At 45.8% G+C, this 24,025-nt stretch overlaps 1 protein-coding gene across 1 annotated transcript in view; it reads right to left on the reverse strand.

Annotated features, from left to right (window-relative positions):
• The window catches only part of GJA5 (gap junction protein alpha 5), a 141,361-nt gene extending 117,995 nt beyond the window's left edge, over positions 1-23,366 (reverse strand). The window contains exon 1 of the mRNA XM_077293814.1: positions 23,282-23,366. The gene's annotated coding sequence lies outside the window, so the exon portion shown is untranslated. The remainder of the gene's footprint in view (positions 1-23,281) is intronic.
• Positions 23,367-24,025: the final 659 nt, after the last annotated feature.

The raw sequence follows: 24,025 nt of genomic DNA on the forward strand, positions 1-24,025 counted from the left end.
AGACTGGGCTTTTTCATTGACACCAGGGGATCCTGCGTTGCTCAATGTGGATGCGTTTTTTCTGGCCTTGGGGTTGCTTTATGACGAACCTCATTTGGAGCTTCAGGCAGAAAAAACTTTGATGTCCCTATCTCAGGGGCAAGATGAAGCGGAAATTTACTGCCAAAGATTCCGTAAATGGTCTGTGCTTACTCAGTGGAATGAGTGCGCCCTGGCGGCGACTTTCAGAGAGGGTCTCTCTGATGCCATTAAGGATGTTATGGTGGGGTTCCCTGTGCCTGCGGGTCTGAATGAGTCCATGACAATGGCTATTCAGATCGATAGGCGTTTGCGGGAGCGCAAACCAGTGCACCATCTGGCGGTGTCCACTGAGAAACCGCCAGAGAGTATGCAGTGTGATAGAATTCTGTCCCGAAGCGAGCGGCAGAATTTTAGACGGAAAAATGGGTTGTGTTTCTATTGTGGTGATTCTACTCATGTTATATCAGCATGCTCTAAGCGCACTAATAAACTTGGTAAATCTGTTTCCATTTGCACCTTACCGTCTAAGTTTATTCTATCTGTGACCCTGATTTGCTCTTTGTCATCTATTACCACGGACGCCTATGTCGACTCTGGCGCCGCTTTGAGTCTTATGGATTGGTCCTTTGCCAAACGCTGTGGGTATGATTTAGAGCCTTTGGAGACTCCTATTCCTCTGAAGGGGATTGACTCCACCCCATTGGCTAATAATAAACCACAATACTGGACACAAGTAACTATGCGTATTAATCCGGATCACCAGGAGATTATTCGCTTTCTGGTGCTGTATAATCTATATGATGATTTGGTGCTAGGATTGCCTTGGCTGCAATCTCACAACCCAGTCCTCGACTGGAAAGCTATGTCTGTGTTGAGCTGGGGATGTAAGGGGGCTCATGGGGATGTACCTGTGGTTTCCATTTCATCATCTATTCCCTCTGAAATTCCTGAGTTCCTGTCTGACTATCGTGACGTCTTTGAAGAATCCAAGCTTGGTTCGTTACCTCCGCACCGAGAGTGCGATTGTGCCATAGATTTAATCCCGGGTAGTAAATACCCAAAGGGTCGTTTATTTAATCTGTCTGTACCTGAACATGCTGCTATGCGTGAATATATAAAGGAGTCCTTGGAAAAGGGACATATTCGTCCATCGTCATCTCCCTTAGGAGCCGGTTTTTTCTTTGTGTCAAAAAAAGACGGCTCTTTGAGACCATGTATTGATTATCGGCTTTTGAATAAAATCACTGTTAAATATCAATACCCATTGCCGTTGCTGACTGATTTGTTTGCTCGCATAAAGGGGGCCAAGTGGTTCTCTAAGATTGACCTTCGTGGGGCGTATAATTTGGTGCGAATCAAGCAGGGGGATGAGTGGAAAACCGCATTTAATACGCCCGAGGGCCACTTTGAGTATTTAGTGATGCCTTTTGGTCTTTCAAATGCTCCGTCAGTTTTCCAGTCCTTTATGCATGATATTTTTCGCGATTATTTGGATAAATTTATGATTGTGTATCTGGATGATATTCTGATTTTTTCGGATGACTGGGACTCTCATGTCCAGCAAGTCAGGAGGGTTTTTCAGGTTTTGCGGTCTAATTCTTTGTGTGTGAAGGGTTCTAAGTGTGTTTTTGGGGTACAGAGGATTTCCTTTTTGGGATATATTTTTTCCCCCTCTTCCATTGAAATGGATCCTGTCAAGGTTCAAGCTATTTGTGATTGGACGCAGCCCTCTTCTCTTAAGAGTCTTCAGAAATTTTTGGGCTTTGCTAACTTTTATCGTCGATTTATTGCTGGTTTTTCGGATATTGCTAAGCCATTGACCGATTTGACTAAGAAGGGTGCTGATGTTGCTGATTGGTCCCCTGATGCTGTGGAGGCCTTTCGGGAGCTTAAGCGCCGTTTTTCCTCTGCCCCTGTGTTGCGTCAGCCTGATGTTGCTCTACCTTTTCAGGTTGAGGTCGACGCTTCTGAGATCGGAGCTGGGGCAGTGTTGTCGCAGAAAAGTTCTGACTGCTCCGTGATGAGGCCTTGTGCCTTCTTTTCCCGTAAATTTTCGCCCGCTGAGCGGAATTATGATGTTGGGAATCGGGAGCTTTTGGCCATGAAGTGGGCTTTTGAGGAGTGGCGCCATTGGCTTGAGGGGGCCAGACATCAGGTGGTGGTATTGACTGACCACAAAAATTTGGTTTATCTTGAGACCGCCAGGCGCCTGAATCCTAGACAGGCGCGCTGGTCATTATTTTTCTCTCGGTTTAATTTTGTGGTGTCATACCTACCGGGTTCTAAGAATGTTAAGGCGGATGCCCTTTCTAGGAGTTTTGAGCCTGACTCGCCTGGTAACTCTGAGCCCACAGGTATCCTTAAGGATGGAGTGGTATTGTCAGCCGTTTCTCCAGACCTGCGGCGGGCCTTGCAGGAGTTTCAGGCGGATAGACCTGATCGTTGCCCACCTGATAAACTGTTTGTTCCTGATGATTGGACCAGTAGAGTCATCTCTGAGGTTCATTCTTCTGCGTTGGCAGGTCATCCTGGCATTTTTGGTACCAGGGATTTGGTGGCAAGGTCCTTCTGGTGGCCTTCCCTGTCACGAGATGTGCGAGGCTTTGTGCAGTCTTGTGACGTTTGTGCTCGGGCCAAGCCTTGTTGTTCTCGGGCTAGTGGATTGTTGTTGCCCTTGCCTATTCCTAAGAGGCCTTGGACGCACATCTCGATGGATTTTATTTCAGATCTGCCTGTTTCTCAGAAGATGTCTGTCATCTGGGTGGTGTGTGACCGTTTCTCTAAGATGGTCCATTTGGTTCCTCTGCCCAAGTTGCCTTCTTCTTCCGAGTTGGTTCCTCTGTTTTTTCAAAATGTTGTTCGTTTGCATGGTATTCCTGAGAATATCGTTTCTGACAGAGGGACCCAATTCGTGTCTAGATTTTGGCGGGCATTCTGTGCTAGGATGGGCATAGATTTATCTTTTTCGTCCGCTTTCCATCCTCAGACGAATGGCCAGACTGAGCGGATTAATCAGACCCTGGAGACATATCTGAGGTGTTTTGTGTCTGCTGACCAGGATGATTGGGTTGCTTTTTTGCCATTGGCGGAGTTCGCTCTCAATAATCGGGCCAGCTCTGCCACTTTGGTGTCCCCGTTTTTCTGTAATTCGGGATTTCATCCTCGATTTTCCTCTGGTCAGGTGGAATCTTCGGATTGTCCTGGAGTGGATGCTGTGGTGGAGAGATTGCATCAGATCTGGGGGCAGGTGGTGGACAATTTGAGGTTGTCCCAGGAGAAGACTCAGCTTTTTGCTAACCGCCGTCGTCGTGTTGGTCCTCGTCTTCGTGTTGGGGACTTGGTGTGGTTGTCTTCTCGTTTTGTCCCTATGAGGGTCTCTTCTCCTAAGTTTAAGCCTCGGTTCATCGGCCCGTATAAGATATTGGAGATTCTTAACCCTGTTTCCTTCCGTTTGGACCTCCCTGCATCCTTTTCTATTCATAACGTTTTTCATCGGTCATTATTGCGCAGGTATGAGGTACCGGTTGTGCCTTCCGTTGAGCCTCCTGCTCCGGTGTTGGTTGAGGGTGAGTTGGAGTACGTTGTGGAGAAAATCTTAGACTCTCGTGTTTCCAGACGGAGACTCCAGTATCTGGTCAAGTGGAAGGGATACGGCCAGGAGGATAATTCTTGGGTGAATGCATCTGATGTTCATGCCTCTGATCTGGTTCGTGCCTTTCATAGGGCCCATCCTGATCGCCCTGGTGGTTCGGGTGAGGGTTCGGTGCCCCCTCCTTGAGGGGGGGGTACTGTTGTGAATTTGGATTCTGGGCTCCCCCGGTGGCTACTGGTGGAATTGAACTGGTGTCTTCATCTTCTCTGTTCACCTGTTCCCATCAAGATGTGGGAGTCGCTATATAACCTTGCTGCTCTGTTAGTTGCTTGCCGGTCAACAATGTTATCAGAAGCCTCTCTGTGCTTGTTCCTGCTCCTAGACAACTACTAGATAAGTTGGACTCTTGTCCATGTTTGTTTTTGCATTTTTGTTCCAGTTCACAGCTGTAGTTTCGTTACTGTGTCTGGAAAGCTCTTGTGAACAGGAATTGCCACTCTGGTGTTATGAGTTAATGCCAGAGTTTTAAAGTAATTTCTGGATGGTGTTTTGATAGAGTTTTTTAGCTGACCATGAAAGTGTCCTTTCTGTCTTCTGCTATGTAGTAAGTGGACCTCAAATTTGCTAAACCTATTTTCATACTACGTTTGTTATTTCATCTTGATTCACCGCCAATACATGTGGGGGGCCTCTGTCTCCTTTCGGGGTATTTCTCTAGAGGTGAGCTAGGACTAATATTTTCCTCTGCTAGCTTTATTTAGTCCTCCGGCTGGTGCTGGGCATCTAGAATCAACGTAGGCATGCTACCCGGCCACTGCTAGTTGTGGGTTAGGTTTAGTTCATGGTCAGCTCAGTTTCCATCTTCCAAGAGCTAGTTCCTATATATGCTGATGCTATGATCTCTTGCCATTGAGATCATGACAGTTTGACCGGCCCACTAAAGGGTTAAAATCCTTGGCTGAGAAAGGAGAGAAATAAGTAGTCTGCTGAAATTTTTTTTTTTTTTTTTTTTTTTTTCTCTCCTTTGAATGGCTCTGTGTTCACCTGTTTGCAATGGATCTTCAGAGTGTAACTGCAGGTTTGAATAATCTCGCCACGAAGGTACAAAATTTGCAAGATTTTGTTTGTCATGCACCTGTATCTGAGCCGAGAATTCCTTTGCCGGAATTTTTCTCGGGGAATAGATCTGGGTTTCAGAATTTTCGAAATAATTGCAAATTATTTTTGTCCCTGAAATCTCGCTCTGCCGGAGATCCTGCACAGCAGGTCAGGATTGTGATTTCCTTGCTCCGGGGCGACCCTCAAGACTGGGCTTTTTCATTGACACCAGGGGATCCTGCGTTGCTCAATGTGGATGCGTTTTTTCTGGCCTTGGGGTTGCTTTATGACGAACCTCATTTGGAGCTTCAGGCAGAAAAAACTTTGATGTCCCTATCTCAGGGGCAAGATGAAGCGGAAATTTACTGCCAAAGATTCCGTAAATGGTCTGTGCTTACTCAGTGGAATGAGTGCGCCCTGGCGGCGACTTTCAGAGAGGGTCTCTCTGATGCCATTAAGGATGTTATGGTGGGGTTCCCTGTGCCTGCGGGTCTGAATGAGTCCATGACAATGGCTATTCAGATCGATAGGCGTTTGCGGGAGCGCAAACCAGTGCACCATCTGGCGGTGTCCACTGAGAAACCGCCAGAGAGTATGCAGTGTGATAGAATTCTGTCCCGAAGCGAGCGGCAGAATTTTAGACGGAAAAATGGGTTGTGTTTCTATTGTGGTGATTCTACTCATGTTATATCAGCATGCTCTAAGCGCACTAATAAACTTGGTAAATCTGTTTCCATTTGCACCTTACCGTCTAAGTTTATTCTATCTGTGACCCTGATTTGCTCTTTGTCATCTATTACCACGGACGCCTATGTCGACTCTGGCGCCGCTTTGAGTCTTATGGATTGGTCCTTTGCCAAACGCTGTGGGTATGATTTAGAGCCTTTGGAGACTCCTATTCCTCTGAAGGGGATTGACTCCACCCCATTGGCTAATAATAAACCACAATACTGGACACAAGTAACTATGCGTATTAATCCGGATCACCAGGAGATTATTCGCTTTCTGGTGCTGTATAATCTATATGATGATTTGGTGCTAGGATTGCCTTGGCTGCAATCTCACAACCCAGTCCTCGACTGGAAAGCTATGTCTGTGTTGAGCTGGGGATGTAAGGGGGCTCATGGGGATGTACCTGTGGTTTCCATTTCATCATCTATTCCCTCTGAAATTCCTGAGTTCCTGTCTGACTATCGTGACGTCTTTGAAGAATCCAAGCTTGGTTCGTTACCTCCGCACCGAGAGTGCGATTGTGCCATAGATTTAATCCCGGGTAGTAAATACCCAAAGGGTCGTTTATTTAATCTGTCTGTACCTGAACATGCTGCTATGCGTGAATATATAAAGGAGTCCTTGGAAAAGGGACATATTCGTCCATCGTCATCTCCCTTAGGAGCCGGTTTTTTCTTTGTGTCAAAAAAAGACGGCTCTTTGAGACCATGTATTGATTATCGGCTTTTGAATAAAATCACTGTTAAATATCAATACCCATTGCCGTTGCTGACTGATTTGTTTGCTCGCATAAAGGGGGCCAAGTGGTTCTCTAAGATTGACCTTCGTGGGGCGTATAATTTGGTGCGAATCAAGCAGGGGGATGAGTGGAAAACCGCATTTAATACGCCCGAGGGCCACTTTGAGTATTTAGTGATGCCTTTTGGTCTTTCAAATGCTCCGTCAGTTTTCCAGTCCTTTATGCATGATATTTTTCGCGATTATTTGGATAAATTTATGATTGTGTATCTGGATGATATTCTGATTTTTTCGGATGACTGGGACTCTCATGTCCAGCAAGTCAGGAGGGTTTTTCAGGTTTTGCGGTCTAATTCTTTGTGTGTGAAGGGTTCTAAGTGTGTTTTTGGGGTACAGAGGATTTCCTTTTTGGGATATATTTTTTCCCCCTCTTCCATTGAAATGGATCCTGTCAAGGTTCAAGCTATTTGTGATTGGACGCAGCCCTCTTCTCTTAAGAGTCTTCAGAAATTTTTGGGCTTTGCTAACTTTTATCGTCGATTTATTGCTGGTTTTTCGGATATTGCTAAGCCATTGACCGATTTGACTAAGAAGGGTGCTGATGTTGCTGATTGGTCCCCTGATGCTGTGGAGGCCTTTCGGGAGCTTAAGCGCCGTTTTTCCTCTGCCCCTGTGTTGCGTCAGCCTGATGTTGCTCTACCTTTTCAGGTTGAGGTCGACGCTTCTGAGATCGGAGCTGGGGCAGTGTTGTCGCAGAAAAGTTCTGACTGCTCCGTGATGAGGCCTTGTGCCTTCTTTTCCCGTAAATTTTCGCCCGCTGAGCGGAATTATGATGTTGGGAATCGGGAGCTTTTGGCCATGAAGTGGGCTTTTGAGGAGTGGCGCCATTGGCTTGAGGGGGCCAGACATCAGGTGGTGGTATTGACTGACCACAAAAATTTGGTTTATCTTGAGACCGCCAGGCGCCTGAATCCTAGACAGGCGCGCTGGTCATTATTTTTCTCTCGGTTTAATTTTGTGGTGTCATACCTACCGGGTTCTAAGAATGTTAAGGCGGATGCCCTTTCTAGGAGTTTTGAGCCTGACTCGCCTGGTAACTCTGAGCCCACAGGTATCCTTAAGGATGGAGTGGTATTGTCAGCCGTTTCTCCAGACCTGCGGCGGGCCTTGCAGGAGTTTCAGGCGGATAGACCTGATCGTTGCCCACCTGATAAACTGTTTGTTCCTGATGATTGGACCAGTAGAGTCATCTCTGAGGTTCATTCTTCTGCGTTGGCAGGTCATCCTGGCATTTTTGGTACCAGGGATTTGGTGGCAAGGTCCTTCTGGTGGCCTTCCCTGTCACGAGATGTGCGAGGCTTTGTGCAGTCTTGTGACGTTTGTGCTCGGGCCAAGCCTTGTTGTTCTCGGGCTAGTGGATTGTTGTTGCCCTTGCCTATTCCTAAGAGGCCTTGGACGCACATCTCGATGGATTTTATTTCAGATCTGCCTGTTTCTCAGAAGATGTCTGTCATCTGGGTGGTGTGTGACCGTTTCTCTAAGATGGTCCATTTGGTTCCTCTGCCCAAGTTGCCTTCTTCTTCCGAGTTGGTTCCTCTGTTTTTTCAAAATGTTGTTCGTTTGCATGGTATTCCTGAGAATATCGTTTCTGACAGAGGGACCCAATTCGTGTCTAGATTTTGGCGGGCATTCTGTGCTAGGATGGGCATAGATTTATCTTTTTCGTCCGCTTTCCATCCTCAGACGAATGGCCAGACTGAGCGGATTAATCAGACCCTGGAGACATATCTGAGGTGTTTTGTGTCTGCTGACCAGGATGATTGGGTTGCTTTTTTGCCATTGGCGGAGTTCGCTCTCAATAATCGGGCCAGCTCTGCCACTTTGGTGTCCCCGTTTTTCTGTAATTCGGGGTTTCATCCTCGATTTTCCTCTGGTCAGGTGGAATCTTCGGATTGTCCTGGAGTGGATGCTGTGGTGGAGAGATTGCATCAGATCTGGGGGCAGGTGGTGGACAATTTGAGGTTGTCCCAGGAGAAGACTCAGCTTTTTGCTAACCGCCGTCGTCGTGTTGGTCCTCGTCTTCGTGTTGGGGACTTGGTGTGGTTGTCTTCTCGTTTTGTCCCTATGAGGGTCTCTTCTCCTAAGTTTAAGCCTCGGTTCATCGGCCCGTATAAGATATTGGAGATTCTTAACCCTGTTTCCTTCCGTTTGGACCTCCCTGCATCCTTTTCTATTCATAACGTTTTTCATCGGTCATTATTGCGCAGGTATGAGGTACCGGTTGTGCCTTCCGTTGAGCCTCCTGCTCCGGTGTTGGTTGAGGGTGAGTTGGAGTACGTTGTGGAGAAAATCTTAGACTCTCGTGTTTCCAGACGGAGACTCCAGTATCTGGTCAAGTGGAAGGGATACGGCCAGGAGGATAATTCTTGGGTGAATGCATCTGATGTTCATGCCTCTGATCTGGTTCGTGCCTTTCATAGGGCCCATCCTGATCGCCCTGGTGGTTCGGGTGAGGGTTCGGTGCCCCCTCCTTGAGGGGGGGGTACTGTTGTGAATTTGGATTCTGGGCTCCCCCGGTGGCTACTGGTGGAATTGAACTGGTGTCTTCATCTTCTCTGTTCACCTGTTCCCATCAAGATGTGGGAGTCGCTATATAACCTTGCTGCTCTGTTAGTTGCTTGCCGGTCAACAATGTTATCAGAAGCCTCTCTGTGCTTGTTCCTGCTCCTAGACAACTACTAGATAAGTTGGACTCTTGTCCATGTTTGTTTTTGCATTTTTGTTCCAGTTCACAGCTGTAGTTTCGTTACTGTGTCTGGAAAGCTCTTGTGAACAGGAATTGCCACTCTGGTGTTATGAGTTAATGCCAGAGTTTTAAAGTAATTTCTGGATGGTGTTTTGATAGAGTTTTTTAGCTGACCATGAAAGTGTCCTTTCTGTCTTCTGCTATGTAGTAAGTGGACCTCAAATTTGCTAAACCTATTTTCATACTACGTTTGTTATTTCATCTTGATTCACCGCCAATACATGTGGGGGGCCTCTGTCTCCTTTCGGGGTATTTCTCTAGAGGTGAGCTAGGACTAATATTTTCCTCTGCTAGCTTTATTTAGTCCTCCGGCTGGTGCTGGGCATCTAGAATCAACGTAGGCATGCTACCCGGCCACTGCTAGTTGTGGGTTAGGTTTAGTTCATGGTCAGCTCAGTTTCCATCTTCCAAGAGCTAGTTCCTATATATGCTGATGCTATGATCTCTTGCCATTGAGATCATGACAGTTTGACCGGCCCACTAAAGGGTTAAAATCCTTGGCTGAGAAAGGAGAGAAATAAGTAGTCTGCTGAAATTTTTTTTTTTTTTTTTTTTTTTTTCTCTCCTTTGAATGGCTCTGTGTTCACCTGTTTGCAATGGATCTTCAGAGTGTAACTGCAGGTTTGAATAATCTCGCCACGAAGGTACAAAATTTGCAAGATTTTGTTTGTCATGCACCTGTATCTGAGCCGAGAATTCCTTTGCCGGAATTTTTCTCGGGGAATAGATCTGGGTTTCAGAATTTTCGAAATAATTGCAAATTATTTTTGTCCCTGAAATCTCGCTCTGCCGGAGATCCTGCACAGCAGGTCAGGATTGTGATTTCCTTGCTCCGGGGCGACCCTCAAGACTGGGCTTTTTCATTGACACCAGGGGATCCTGCGTTGCTCAATGTGGATGCGTTTTTTCTGGCCTTGGGGTTGCTTTATGACGAACCTCATTTGGAGCTTCAGGCAGAAAAAACTTTGATGTCCCTATCTCAGGGGCAAGATGAAGCGGAAATTTACTGCCAAAGATTCCGTAAATGGTCTGTGCTTACTCAGTGGAATGAGTGCGCCCTGGCGGCGACTTTCAGAGAGGGTCTCTCTGATGCCATTAAGGATGTTATGGTGGGGTTCCCTGTGCCTGCGGGTCTGAATGAGTCCATGACAATGGCTATTCAGATCGATAGGCGTTTGCGGGAGCGCAAACCAGTGCACCATCTGGCGGTGTCCACTGAGAAACCGCCAGAGAGTATGCAGTGTGATAGAATTCTGTCCCGAAGCGAGCGGCAGAATTTTAGACGGAAAAATGGGTTGTGTTTCTATTGTGGTGATTCTACTCATGTTATATCAGCATGCTCTAAGCGCACTAATAAACTTGGTAAATCTGTTTCCATTTGCACCTTACCGTCTAAGTTTATTCTATCTGTGACCCTGATTTGCTCTTTGTCATCTATTACCACGGACGCCTATGTCGACTCTGGCGCCGCTTTGAGTCTTATGGATTGGTCCTTTGCCAAACGCTGTGGGTATGATTTAGAGCCTTTGGAGACTCCTATTCCTCTGAAGGGGATTGACTCCACCCCATTGGCTAATAATAAACCACAATACTGGACACAAGTAACTATGCGTATTAATCCGGATCACCAGGAGATTATTCGCTTTCTGGTGCTGTATAATCTATATGATGATTTGGTGCTAGGATTGCCTTGGCTGCAATCTCACAACCCAGTCCTCGACTGGAAAGCTATGTCTGTGTTGAGCTGGGGATGTAAGGGGGCTCATGGGGATGTACCTGTGGTTTCCATTTCATCATCTATTCCCTCTGAAATTCCTGAGTTCCTGTCTGACTATCGTGACGTCTTTGAAGAATCCAAGCTTGGTTCGTTACCTCCGCACCGAGAGTGCGATTGTGCCATAGATTTAATCCCGGGTAGTAAATACCCAAAGGGTCGTTTATTTAATCTGTCTGTACCTGAACATGCTGCTATGCGTGAATATATAAAGGAGTCCTTGGAAAAGGGACATATTCGTCCATCGTCATCTCCCTTAGGAGCCGGTTTTTTCTTTGTGTCAAAAAAAGACGGCTCTTTGAGACCATGTATTGATTATCGGCTTTTGAATAAAATCACTGTTAAATATCAATACCCATTGCCGTTGCTGACTGATTTGTTTGCTCGCATAAAGGGGGCCAAGTGGTTCTCTAAGATTGACCTTCGTGGGGCGTATAATTTGGTGCGAATCAAGCAGGGGGATGAGTGGAAAACCGCATTTAATACGCCCGAGGGCCACTTTGAGTATTTAGTGATGCCTTTTGGTCTTTCAAATGCTCCGTCAGTTTTCCAGTCCTTTATACATGATATTTTTCGCGATTATTTGGATAAATTTATGATTGTGTATCTGGATGATATTCTGATTTTTTCGGATGACTGGGACTCTCATGTCCAGCAAGTCAGGAGGGTTTTTCAGGTTTTGCGGTCTAATTCTTTGTGTGTGAAGGGTTCTAAGTGTGTTTTTGGGGTACAGAGGATTTCCTTTTTGGGATATATTTTTTCCCCCTCTTCCATTGAAATGGATCCTGTCAAGGTTCAAGCTATTTGTGATTGGACGCAGCCCTCTTCTCTTAAGAGTCTTCAGAAATTTTTGGGCTTTGCTAACTTTTATCGTCGATTTATTGCTGGTTTTTCGGATATTGCTAAGCCATTGACCGATTTGACTAAGAAGGGTGCTGATGTTGCTGATTGGTCCCCTGATGCTGTGGAGGCCTTTCGGGAGCTTAAGCGCCGTTTTTCCTCTGCCCCTGTGTTGCGTCAGCCTGATGTTGCTCTACCTTTTCAGGTTGAGGTCGACGCTTCTGAGATCGGAGCTGGGGCAGTGTTGTCGCAGAAAAGTTCTGACTGCTCCGTGATGAGGCCTTGTGCCTTCTTTTCCCGTAAATTTTCGCCCGCTGAGCGGAATTATGATGTTGGGAATCGGGAGCTTTTGGCCATGAAGTGGGCTTTTGAGGAGTGGCGCCATTGGCTTGAGGGGGCCAGACATCAGGTGGTGGTATTGACTGACCACAAAAATTTGGTTTATCTTGAGACCGCCAGGCGCCTGAATCCTAGACAGGCGCGCTGGTCATTATTTTTCTCTCGGTTTAATTTTGTGGTGTCATACCTACCGGGTTCTAAGAATGTTAAGGCGGATGCCCTTTCTAGGAGTTTTGAGCCTGACTCGCCTGGTAACTCTGAGCCCACAGGTATCCTTAAGGATGGAGTGGTATTGTCAGCCGTTTCTCCAGACCTGCGGCGGGCCTTGCAGGAGTTTCAGGCGGATAGACCTGATCGTTGCCCACCTGATAAACTGTTTGTTCCTGATGATTGGACCAGTAGAGTCATCTCTGAGGTTCATTCTTCTGCGTTGGCAGGTCATCCTGGCATTTTTGGTACCAGGGATTTGGTGGCAAGGTCCTTCTGGTGGCCTTCCCTGTCACGAGATGTGCGAGGCTTTGTGCAGTCTTGTGACGTTTGTGCTCGGGCCAAGCCTTGTTGTTCTCGGGCTAGTGGATTGTTGTTGCCCTTGCCTATTCCTAAGAGGCCTTGGACGCACATCTCGATGGATTTTATTTCAGATCTGCCTGTTTCTCAGAAGATGTCTGTCATCTGGGTGGTGTGTGACCGTTTCTCTAAGATGGTCCATTTGGTTCCTCTGCCCAAGTTGCCTTCTTCTTCCGAGTTGGTTCCTCTGTTTTTTCAAAATGTTGTTCGTTTGCATGGTATTCCTGAGAATATCGTTTCTGACAGAGGGACCCAATTCGTGTCTAGATTTTGGCGGGCATTCTGTGCTAGGATGGGCATAGATTTATCTTTTTCGTCCGCTTTCCATCCTCAGACGAATGGCCAGACTGAGCGGATTAATCAGACCCTGGAGACATATCTGAGGTGTTTTGTGTCTGCTGACCAGGATGATTGGGTTGCTTTTTTGCCATTGGCGGAGTTCGCTCTCAATAATCGGGCCAGCTCTGCCACTTTGGTGTCCCCGTTTTTCTGTAATTCGGGGTTTCATCCTCGATTTTCCTCTGGTCAGGTGGAATCTTCGGATTGTCCTGGAGTGGATGCTGTGGTGGAGAGATTGCATCAGATCTGGGGGCAGGTGGTGGACAATTTGAGGTTGTCCCAGGAGAAGACTCAGCTTTTTGCTAACCGCCGTCGTCGTGTTGGTCCTCGTCTTCGTGTTGGGGACTTGGTGTGGTTGTCTTCTCGTTTTGTCCCTATGAGGGTCTCTTCTCCTAAGTTTAAGCCTCGGTTCATCGGCCCGTATAAGATATTGGAGATTCTTAACCCTGTTTCCTTCCGTTTGGACCTCCCTGCATCCTTTTCTATTCATAACGTTTTTCATCGGTCATTATTGCGCAGGTATGAGGTACCGGTTGTGCCTTCCGTTGAGCCTCCTGCTCCGGTGTTGGTTGAGGGTGAGTTGGAGTACGTTGTGGAGAAAATCTTAGACTCTCGTGTTTCCAGACGGAGACTCCAGTATCTGGTCAAGTGGAAGGGATACGGCCAGGAGGATAATTCTTGGGTGAATGCATCTGATGTTCATGCCTCTGATCTGGTTCGTGCCTTTCATAGGGCCCATCCTGATCGCCCTGGTGGTTCGGGTGAGGGTTCGGTGCCCCCTCCTTGAGGGGGGGGTACTGTTGTGAATTTGGATTCTGGGCTCCCCCGGTGGCTACTGGTGGAATTGAACTGGTGTCTTCATCTTCTCTGTTCACCTGTTCCCATCAAGATGTGGGAGTCGCTATATAACCTTGCTGCTCTGTTAGTTGCTTGCCGGTCAACAATGTTATCAGAAGCCTCTCTGTGCTTGTTCCTGCTCCTAGACAACTACTAGATAAGTTGGACTCTTGTCCATGTTTGTTTTTGCATTTTTGTTCCAGTTCACAGCTGTAGTTTCGTTACTGTGTCTGGAAAGCTCTTGTGAACAGGAATTGCCACTCTGGTGTTATGAGTTAATGCCAGAGTTTTAAAGTAATTTCTGGATGGTGTTTTGATAGAGTTTTTTAGCTGACCATGAAAGTGTCCTTTCTGTCTTCTGCTATGTAGTAAGTGGACCTCAAATTTGCTAAACCTATTTTCATACTACGTTTGTTATTTCATCTTGATTCACCGCCAATACATGTGGGGGGCCTCTGTCTCCTTTCGGGGTATTTCTCTAGAGGTGAGCTAGGACTAATATTTTCCTCTGCTAGCTTTATTTAGTCCTCCGGCTGGTGCTGGGCATCTAGAATCAACGTAGGCATGCTACCCGGCCACTGCTAGTTGTGGGTTAGGTTTAGTTCATGGTCAGCTCAGTTTCCATCTTCCAAGAGCTAGTTCCTATATATGCTGATGCTATGATCTCTTGCCATTGAGATCATGACAGTTTGACCGGCCCACTAAAGGGTTAAAATCCTTGGCTGAGAAAGGAGAGAAATAAGTAGTCTGCTGAAATTTTTTTTTTTTTTTTTTTTCTCTCCTTTGAATGGCTCTGTGTTCACCTGTTTGCAATGGATCTTCAGAGTGTAACTGCAGGTTTGAATAATCTCGCCACGAAGGTACAAAATTTGCAAGATTTTGTTTGTCATGCACCTGTATCTGAGCCGAGAATTCCTTTGCCGGAATTTTTCTCGGGGAATAGATCTGGGTTTCAGAATTTTCGAAATAATTGCAAATTATTTTTGTCCCTGAAATCTCGCTCTGCCGGAGATCCTGCACAGCAGGTCAGGATTGTGATTTCCTTGCTCCGGGGCGACCCTCAAGACTGGGCTTTTTCATTGACACCAGGGGATCCTGCGTTGCTCAATGTGGATGCGTTTTTTCTGGCCTTGGGGTTGCTTTATGACGAACCTCATTTGGAGCTTCAGGCAGAAAAAACTTTGATGTCCCTATCTCAGGGGCAAGATGAAGCGGAAATTTACTGCCAAAGATTCCGTAAATGGTCTGTGCTTACTCAGTGGAATGAGTGCGCCCTGGCGGCGACTTTCAGAGAGGGTCTCTCTGATGCCATTAAGGATGTTATGGTGGGGTTCCCTGTGCCTGCGGGTCTGAATGAGTCCATGACAATGGCTATTCAGATCGATAGGCGTTTGCGGGAGCGCAAACCAGTGCACCATCTGGCGGTGTCCACTGAGAAACCGCCAGAGAGTATGCAGTGTGATAGAATTCTGTCCCGAAGCGAGCGGCAGAATTTTAGACGGAAAAATGGGTTGTGTTTCTATTGTGGTGATTCTACTCATGTTATATCAGCATGCTCTAAGCGCACTAATAAACTTGGTAAATCTGTTTCCATTTGCACCTTACCGTCTAAGTTTATTCTATCTGTGACCCTGATTTGCTCTTTGTCATCTATTACCACGGACGCCTATGTCGACTCTGGCGCCGCTTTGAGTCTTATGGATTGGTCCTTTGCCAAACGCTGTGGGTATGATTTAGAGCCTTTGGAGACTCCTATTCCTCTGAAGGGGATTGACTCCACCCCATTGGCTAATAATAAACCACAATACTGGACACAAGTAACTATGCGTATTAATCCGGATCACCAGGAGATTATTCGCTTTCTGGTGCTGTATAATCTATATGATGATTTGGTGCTAGGATTGCCTTGGCTGCAATCTCACAACCCAGTCCTCGACTGGAAAGCTATGTCTGTGTTGAGCTGGGGATGTAAGGGGGCTCATGGGGATGTACCTGTGGTTTCCATTTCATCATCTATTCCCTCTGAAATTCCTGAGTTCCTGTCTGACTATCGTGACGTCTTTGAAGAATCCAAGCTTGGTTCGTTACCTCCGCACCGAGAGTGCGATTGTGCCATAGATTTAATCCCGGGTAGTAAATACCCAAAGGGTCGTTTATTTAATCTGTCTGTACCTGAACATGCTGCTATGCGTGAATATATAAAGGAGTCCTTGGAAAAGGGACATATTCGTCCATCGTCATCTCCCTTAGGAGCCGGTTTTTTCTTTGTGTCAAAAAAAGACGGCTCTTTGAGACCATGTATTGATTATCGGCTTTTGAATAAAATCACTGTTAAATATCAATACCCATTGCCGTTGCTGACTGATTTGTTTGCTCGCATAAAGGGGGCCAAGTGGTTCTCTAAGATTGACCTTCGTGGGGCGTATAATTTGGTGCGAATCAAGCAGGGGGATGAGTGGAAAACCGCATTTAATACGCCCGAGGGCCACTTTGAGTATTTAGTGATGCCTTTTGGTCTTTCAAATGCTCCGTCAGTTTTCCAGTCCTTTATGCATGATATTTTTCGCGATTATTTGGATAAATTTATGATTGTGTATCTGGATGATATTCTGATTTTTTCGGATGACTGGGACTCTCATGTCCAGCAAGTCAGGAGGGTTTTTCAGGTTTTGCGGTCTAATTCTTTGTGTGTGAAGGGTTCTAAGTGTGTTTTTGGGGTACAGAGGATTTCCTTTTTGGGATATATTTTTTCCCCCTCTTCCATTGAAATGGATCCTGTCAAGGTTCAAGCTATTTGTGATTGGACGCAGCCCTCTTCTCTTAAGAGTCTTCAGAAATTTTTGGGCTTTGCTAACTTTTATCGTCGATTTATTGCTGGTTTTTCGGATATTGCTAAGCCATTGACCGATTTGACTAAGAAGGGTGCTGATGTTGCTGATTGGTCCCCTGATGCTGTGGAGGCCTTTCGGGAGCTTAAGCGCCGTTTTTCCTCTGCCCCTGTGTTGCGTCAGCCTGATGTTGCTCTACCTTTTCAGGTTGAGGTCGACGCTTCTGAGATCGGAGCTGGGGCAGTGTTGTCGCAGAAAAGTTCTGACTGCTCCGTGATGAGGCCTTGTGCCTTCTTTTCCCGTAAATTTTCGCCCGCTGAGCGGAATTATGATGTTGGGAATCGGGAGCTTTTGGCCATGAAGTGGGCTTTTGAGGAGTGGCGCCATTGGCTTGAGGGGGCCAGACATCAGGTGGTGGTATTGACTGACCACAAAAATTTGGTTTATCTTGAGACCGCCAGGCGCCTGAATCCTAGACAGGCGCGCTGGTCATTATTTTTCTCTCGGTTTAATTTTGTGGTGTCATACCTACCGGGTTCTAAGAATGTTAAGGCGGATGCCCTTTCTAGGAGTTTTGAGCCTGACTCGCCTGGTAACTCTGAGCCCACAGGTATCCTTAAGGATGGAGTGGTATTGTCAGCCGTTTCTCCAGACCTGCGGCGGGCCTTGCAGGAGTTTCAGGCGGATAGACCTGATCGTTGCCCACCTGATAAACTGTTTGTTCCTGATGATTGGACCAGTAGAGTCATCTCTGAGGTTCATTCTTCTGCGTTGGCAGGTCATCCTGGCATTTTTGGTACCAGGGATTTGGTGGCAAGGTCCTTCTGGTGGCCTTCCCTGTCACGAGATGTGCGAGGCTTTGTGCAGTCTTGTGACGTTTGTGCTCGGGCCAAGCCTTGTTGTTCTCGGGCTAGTGGATTGTTGTTGCCCTTGCCTATTCCTAAGAGGCCTTGGACGCACATCTCGATGGATTTTATTTCAGATCTGCCTGTTTCTCAGAAGATGTCTGTCATCTGGGTGGTGTGTGACCGTTTCTCTAAGATGGTCCATTTGGTTCCTCTGCCCAAGTTGCCTTCTTCTTCCGAGTTGGTTCCTCTGTTTTTTCAAAATGTTGTTCGTTTGCATGGTATTCCTGAGAATATCGTTTCTGACAGAGGGACCCAATTCGTGTCTAGATTTTGGCGGGCATTCTGTGCTAGGATGGGCATAGATTTATCTTTTTCGTCCGCTTTCCATCCTCAGACGAATGGCCAGACTGAGCGGATTAATCAGACCCTGGAGACATATCTGAGGTGTTTTGTGTCTGCTGACCAGGATGATTGGGTTGCTTTTTTGCCATTGGCGGAGTTCGCTCTCAATAATCGGGCCAGCTCTGCCACTTTGGTGTCCCCGTTTTTCTGTAATTCGGGGTTTCATCCTCGATTTTCCTCTGGTCAGGTGGAATCTTCGGATTGTCCTGGAGTGGATGCTGTGGTGGAGAGATTGCATCAGATCTGGGGGCAGGTGGTGGACAATTTGAGGTTGTCCCAGGAGAAGACTCAGCTTTTTGCTAACCGCCGTCGTCGTGTTGGTCCTCGTCTTCGTGTTGGGGACTTGGTGTGGTTGTCTTCTCGTTTTGTCCCTATGAGGGTCTCTTCTCCTAAGTTTAAGCCTCGGTTCATCGGCCCGTATAAGATATTGGAGATTCTTAACCCTGTTTCCTTCCGTTTGGACCTCCCTGCATCCTTTTCTATTCATAACGTTTTTCATCGGTCATTATTGCGCAGGTATGAGGTACCGGTTGTGCCTTCCGTTGAGCCTCCTGCTCCGGTGTTGGTTGAGGGTGAGTTGGAGTACGTTGTGGAGAAAATCTTAGACTCTCGTGTTTCCAGACGGAGACTCCAGTATCTGGTCAAGTGGAAGGGATACGGCCAGGAGGATAATTCTTGGGTGAATGCATCTGATGTTCATGCCTCTGATCTGGTTCGTGCCTTTCATAGGGCCCATCCTGATCGCCCTGGTGGTTCGGGTGAGGGTTCGGTGCCCCCTCCTTGAGGGGGGGGTACTGTTGTGAATTTGGATTCTGGGCTCCCCCGGTGGCTACTGGTGGAATTGAACTGGTGTCTTCATCTTCTCTGTTCACCTGTTCCCATCAAGATGTGGGAGTCGCTATATAACCTTGCTGCTCTGTTAGTTGCTTGCCGGTCAACAATGTTATCAGAAGCCTCTCTGTGCTTGTTCCTGCTCCTAGACAACTACTAGATAAGTTGGACTCTTGTCCATGTTTGTTTTTGCATTTTTGTTCCAGTTCACAGCTGTAGTTTCGTTACTGTGTCTGGAAAGCTCTTGTGAACAGGAATTGCCACTCTGGTGTTATGAGTTAATGCCAGAGTTTTAAAGTAATTTCTGGATGGTGTTTTGATAGAGTTTTTTAGCTGACCATGAAAGTGTCCTTTCTGTCTTCTGCTATGTAGTAAGTGGACCTCAAATTTGCTAAACCTATTTTCATACTACGTTTGTTATTTCATCTTGATTCACCGCCAATACATGTGGGGGGCCTCTGTCTCCTTTCGGGGTATTTCTCTAGAGGTGAGCTAGGACTAATATTTTCCTCTGCTAGCTTTATTTAGTCCTCCGGCTGGTGCTGGGCATCTAGAATCAACGTAGGCATGCTACCCGGCCACTGCTAGTTGTGGGTTAGGTTTAGTTCATGGTCAGCTCAGTTTCCATCTTCCAAGAGCTAGTTCCTATATATGCTGATGCTATGATCTCTTGCCATTGAGATCATGACAGTGGAAGAAGCAATAGACACCAATGGAGTATCGCCATGAATTCCCTGACAACCCCAACTTGACACAGACATAGCTTTCCAATCTAAAACTGGATTATGAGCTTGCAGCCATGGCAGACCCAAAACGACAACATCATGCAAATTATGCAGAACGAGAAAGCGAATCACCTCCTGATGTACGGGAGTCATGCACATGGTCATTTGCGTCCAATACTGAGGCTTATTCTCAGCCAATGGCGTAGCATCAATTCCCCTCAGAGGAATAGGAAATTCCAAAGGCTCCAGGACAAAACCACAGCGCCTGGCAAACGACAAATCCATCAGATTCAGGGCAGCACCCGAATCCACAAAAGCCATAACCGGGTAGGACGACAAAGAACAAATCAAAGTAACAGACAAAATAAATTTAGGCTGTATAGTACCAATGGTGACAGGTTTAGCGATTTTTTTTTAAGCGTTTAGAGCATGCTGAGATAACATGAGTAGAATCACCACAGTAAAAGCACAACCCATTTTGACGTCTATGACTTTGTCGCTCAATTCTGGTCAGAGTTCGGTCACATTGCATAGACTCAGGACTCTGTCCAGAAAATACCGCCAAAGGATGAACAGATTTGCGCTCCCGCAAACGCTGATCAACCTGAATGGCTAAAGCCATAGAATCACTCAGACTTGTAGGGGTGGGAAACCCCACCATAACATTCTTAACGGCCTCAGAAAGACCTTCTCTGAAATTTGCAGCCAGGGCACACTCATTCCATTGAGTAAGCACCGACCATTTCCGAAATTTTTGACAATACACCTCTGCTTCATCCTGACCTTGAGAGATAGCCAGCAACGCTTTTTCTGCCTGATTCTCAAGATTAGGCTCCTCATAAAGCAGTCCAAGAGCCAGAAAACTACATTAAGCAATGCAGGATCTCCTGGCGCCAGAGAGAAAGCCCAATCTTGAGGGTCGCCACGCAACAAGGAGATAACAATTTTAACTTGCTGAGCGGAATCACCAGAGGAACGAGGTCTTTGGTTCTGACATAGGGCTACGAATAACAAAATCCTGAATACTTTGCACCCGTGCAGTAAGATGATCCACACTAGAAGTCAGAGTCTGAACTTTCATGTCTGCGGCTGAGCTCAAAACCACCCAGAGTTCAAGGGGATGAAAGAAGCTAAACAGACTGCAGCAAAGGAAAAGCGGGAGGAAAAAAAAAAAAAAAAAAATGTACTCAGGTCTTCTTTTTATCCCACTTCTGCAATGCATTAAACACTTTTTGGCCTGCTATACTGTTATGATCCTTAGTGGTTGAAGATCACAAATTACTCCAGCTAAGTAACAAACATAGGACAAGCTCTAGGGAGGTGGCAAACTGGACTGACCGCAAATCTGAACCTATCCAAACACACTAGAAGTAGCCGGTGAACGTGCCTAAAAAATCCTAGACGTCTCGAGCCAGCCTGAGGAACTAACTACCCCTAGAGAGAAAGAAAAGACCTCTCTTGCCTCCAGAGAAATAATCCCCAAAGATATAGAAGCCCCAACAGATAATAACGGTGAGGTAAGAGGAAGGCACAAACATAGGGGTGAAAGCAGATTCAGCAAATGAGGCCCACTAATACTAGATAGCAGAAAATAGAAAAGGGAATCTATGCGGTCAGTAAAAAACCCTTACAATATATCCACTCTGAGATTTCAAGAACCCCCACACCAACTAACGGTGTGGGGGGAGAACCTCAGTCCCCTAGAGCAACCAGCAAGCGAGGAAATCACATTTTAGCGAGCTGGACTAAAAACATAATGAACACTGATAATCAAAAAATGATCAAACAAAAACTTAGCTTGTCTTGGAGAGACTGGGAGCAAGGTAGACACAAGGAATCTGAAGAGCACTGAATACATTGATAGCAGGCAAGGAACTGAGTCTCCAGGTGAGTTAAATAGGAAACCAACCAAGGATAACGAACCAGCTGATGCAGCCAACCTGCAGAAAGACAACACTACACAGTACCGCTTGTGACCACTAGAGGGAGCCCAAAAATAGAGTTCACAACATCACCCCATACCGTAAAAAACCTTAAGGATGAGTGCTGCATTCACGAGTCTACAAACCCATGATGAACTCATTATGTCAGTTCAATGCAGAGGATACACAATCTGCATCTTTTCTGCATGTTCCTGTATATAGATCACTCCCTCCATACTATATCCATTTTAACCAGTTGTTTTTATTTCTTTTTTGTTTTGAATTGTTTATTAATTTTTTTCAATTGTGTTCACAGTTTTGTCACTTTAGTGGTGCCCGTTTGATAATTCCTGTAGCTGTACTCATTGACTTATGGGCCAAGTACAGTATGACCTTTTTGACAAGCGAAATGGGGATGACGGCAAACTTGGATCATATATATCGTTTACTTTCATAATTCCATCAATGATATATACTTTTAAAATGTTTGTCAGCCATGTGTGATATTAATGTTCTTGTTGATACCCCCCTGTTTATTGTCAAATACTGTTTTTTGGGAATTTGGCTTATGTGGGATCATGTCATAGTAATTGAAATACGTTCTTAGTTTACATTACCTTTCATGTGCGCGCCTTGCCTTCCGTTGTTCGCTCTGGGCTGTTCGGCATCTTGATATCTGCCGTGCCTGCACGGGAGCCTCTGAAGTATCTCACGCTCCTGCGTGTGCGTGGCACTGACTTGATTGCTAGGTGGTCATTGGCATGACTGAGGCGGGCGGCGTGGTGCGCATGCGCTGCAACTGCAGCTCCACTGGGGGAGTAGCGGTCACGTGGGTTACCATGTGACTCGTTACTGTAGCTACATAAGGTCCGGGTGATGCACCACTTATCCATACCTGCCCCTTGAGAAAGCAAGGAAAATCCACGCGAAACGCGCGTTGGGGTTGGAACCACCCGATTTTGTGCACTGCACTTTTTTTTACTCCACTCTGACTATTTAAACTCTTGAGCGCTGCGGTCAGCCAATACACATGACTGGTGATTTTGACCCGATTAGCATTCAGCGTTTTTTGATGATTGCATACTGACCTGCGCTGTAAATACCCAACATCCATATTAAGTTATTTATGTTCACTCATTTTGTGAACATTACCCTGTTGAAAATAATTAGTTCACAGTGTATGGTGTCTGTCTGTCCTTTTGCAACTGTTTTTTAAATATTTTGCTCACTTTTTGTTTAGTTAGTAAAAACACACTTTTTAAACCAATACACTCTGTCTTTTTTCCTGTTTCAAATGGTCTTTTCTGTAGTAACATATGGATGTGAAACATGGATGATAAAGAAACAAGGCAGAAGAAGAATCAACAACACCTTTGAAATGTGATAATGGAGAAGAACATTATCGATACCATGGATGGCAAGAAGAACAAACAAATCATTCATGGAATACATCAAGCCATACATGTCACTCGAAGCAAGGAGCACCAAGCCATGACTTGCCTGCTTTGGACACATCATACGAAGAGAGCAATCGCTGGAGAAGGACATTATGATTGGAAGAATATAAGGAACAAGGCAAAGAAGAAGACCAGCAACCCAATCGCTTGATAAAATCAAGATCACAGTGGAGAAGACCCTGGTGGACCTACCTAGGCTTGCGCAAGCTTGATCTTCCTACAGAGCGTTCATCCATCAAGTTACCATGGCTCGAGATCGAGCTGATGGTCGTTAAATAAATGAAATAATAAAATAATAATTTTTCTTTAAAAAGAATTCAAAAAAGTTCTTTAATAAATAGGTTCCCTAAAATTATATTTTGTCTTGGGCATAAAGAGGTTGAAATCTGAAATTCTGACCGTAATAACCTTCTATCAGTTTTTGGTCTCCTACATGATTGGTGGAAACTACTAATGGCCACCATTACCTTCCCTTAGCATATATCATTTTCTCACATTTGGAATAGCCTAAGACTTTTCATGGATTGTATCATACTTAAGTCCAGTCTGCGAAAAAAATACAAGATGCAAACATATCATACATACCTGAGGTGTAGGCGCTGTCAGGGGATGAGCTCTGCCATGGCAGCACATGATCCTGCGGAGAGTGTGACTCTGAGCACTCTTGTCAATGGCACCTCCTTGACTTTTAACACATTGTTATCACATCTTCCTTCGCCTCATGGTGGCTCAGATAAAATACTTTCCCCATGTAATCTGCCCACTTTACATCTCGCATAGTGTTGTCGAACATGAGAGGCTTATGGCAGGGCATGCCGGGAGTCCTGACGGCTACAGACACAACCAGAAAGTTAACCAGCCACTATGAGATTTCGGCTCCTATAGGAAATTATTTTTTTTATATCTTTTCTGTAAAGCAAACCTCATACATAATATGTAACATACAGTATACCACAAAAAGTGAGTACACCCCTCATATTTTTGTACATATTTCATTATATCTTTTCATGGGACATCACTGAAAATCTGACACTTTGATATTATGTACAGTAGTCATTGTGTAGCTTGTGTAACGGTGTAAATTTGGTGCCCTTGAAGTAACTCACAAACAGCCTAATTCAAACTGGCCAAATCGTGCCCGAAATATCAATATTTTGTGTTGGCACCATTATTTTCCAGCATTTCCTTAACTCTCTTGGTCATGGAGGTCACTAGAGCTTCACGTTTCCACTGGAATCCTCTTCCACTCCTCTATGACAACAATACGGAGCTGGTGGATGTTAAAGACTTTGCGGTCCTCCTCCTTCTGTTTGAGGATGCCTCACAGAT

This window comes from Ranitomeya variabilis, chromosome 3 (genome assembly GCF_051348905.1).
Source record: "Ranitomeya variabilis isolate aRanVar5 chromosome 3, aRanVar5.hap1, whole genome shotgun sequence".
Lineage (NCBI taxonomy): Eukaryota > Metazoa > Chordata > Amphibia > Anura > Dendrobatidae > Ranitomeya > Ranitomeya variabilis.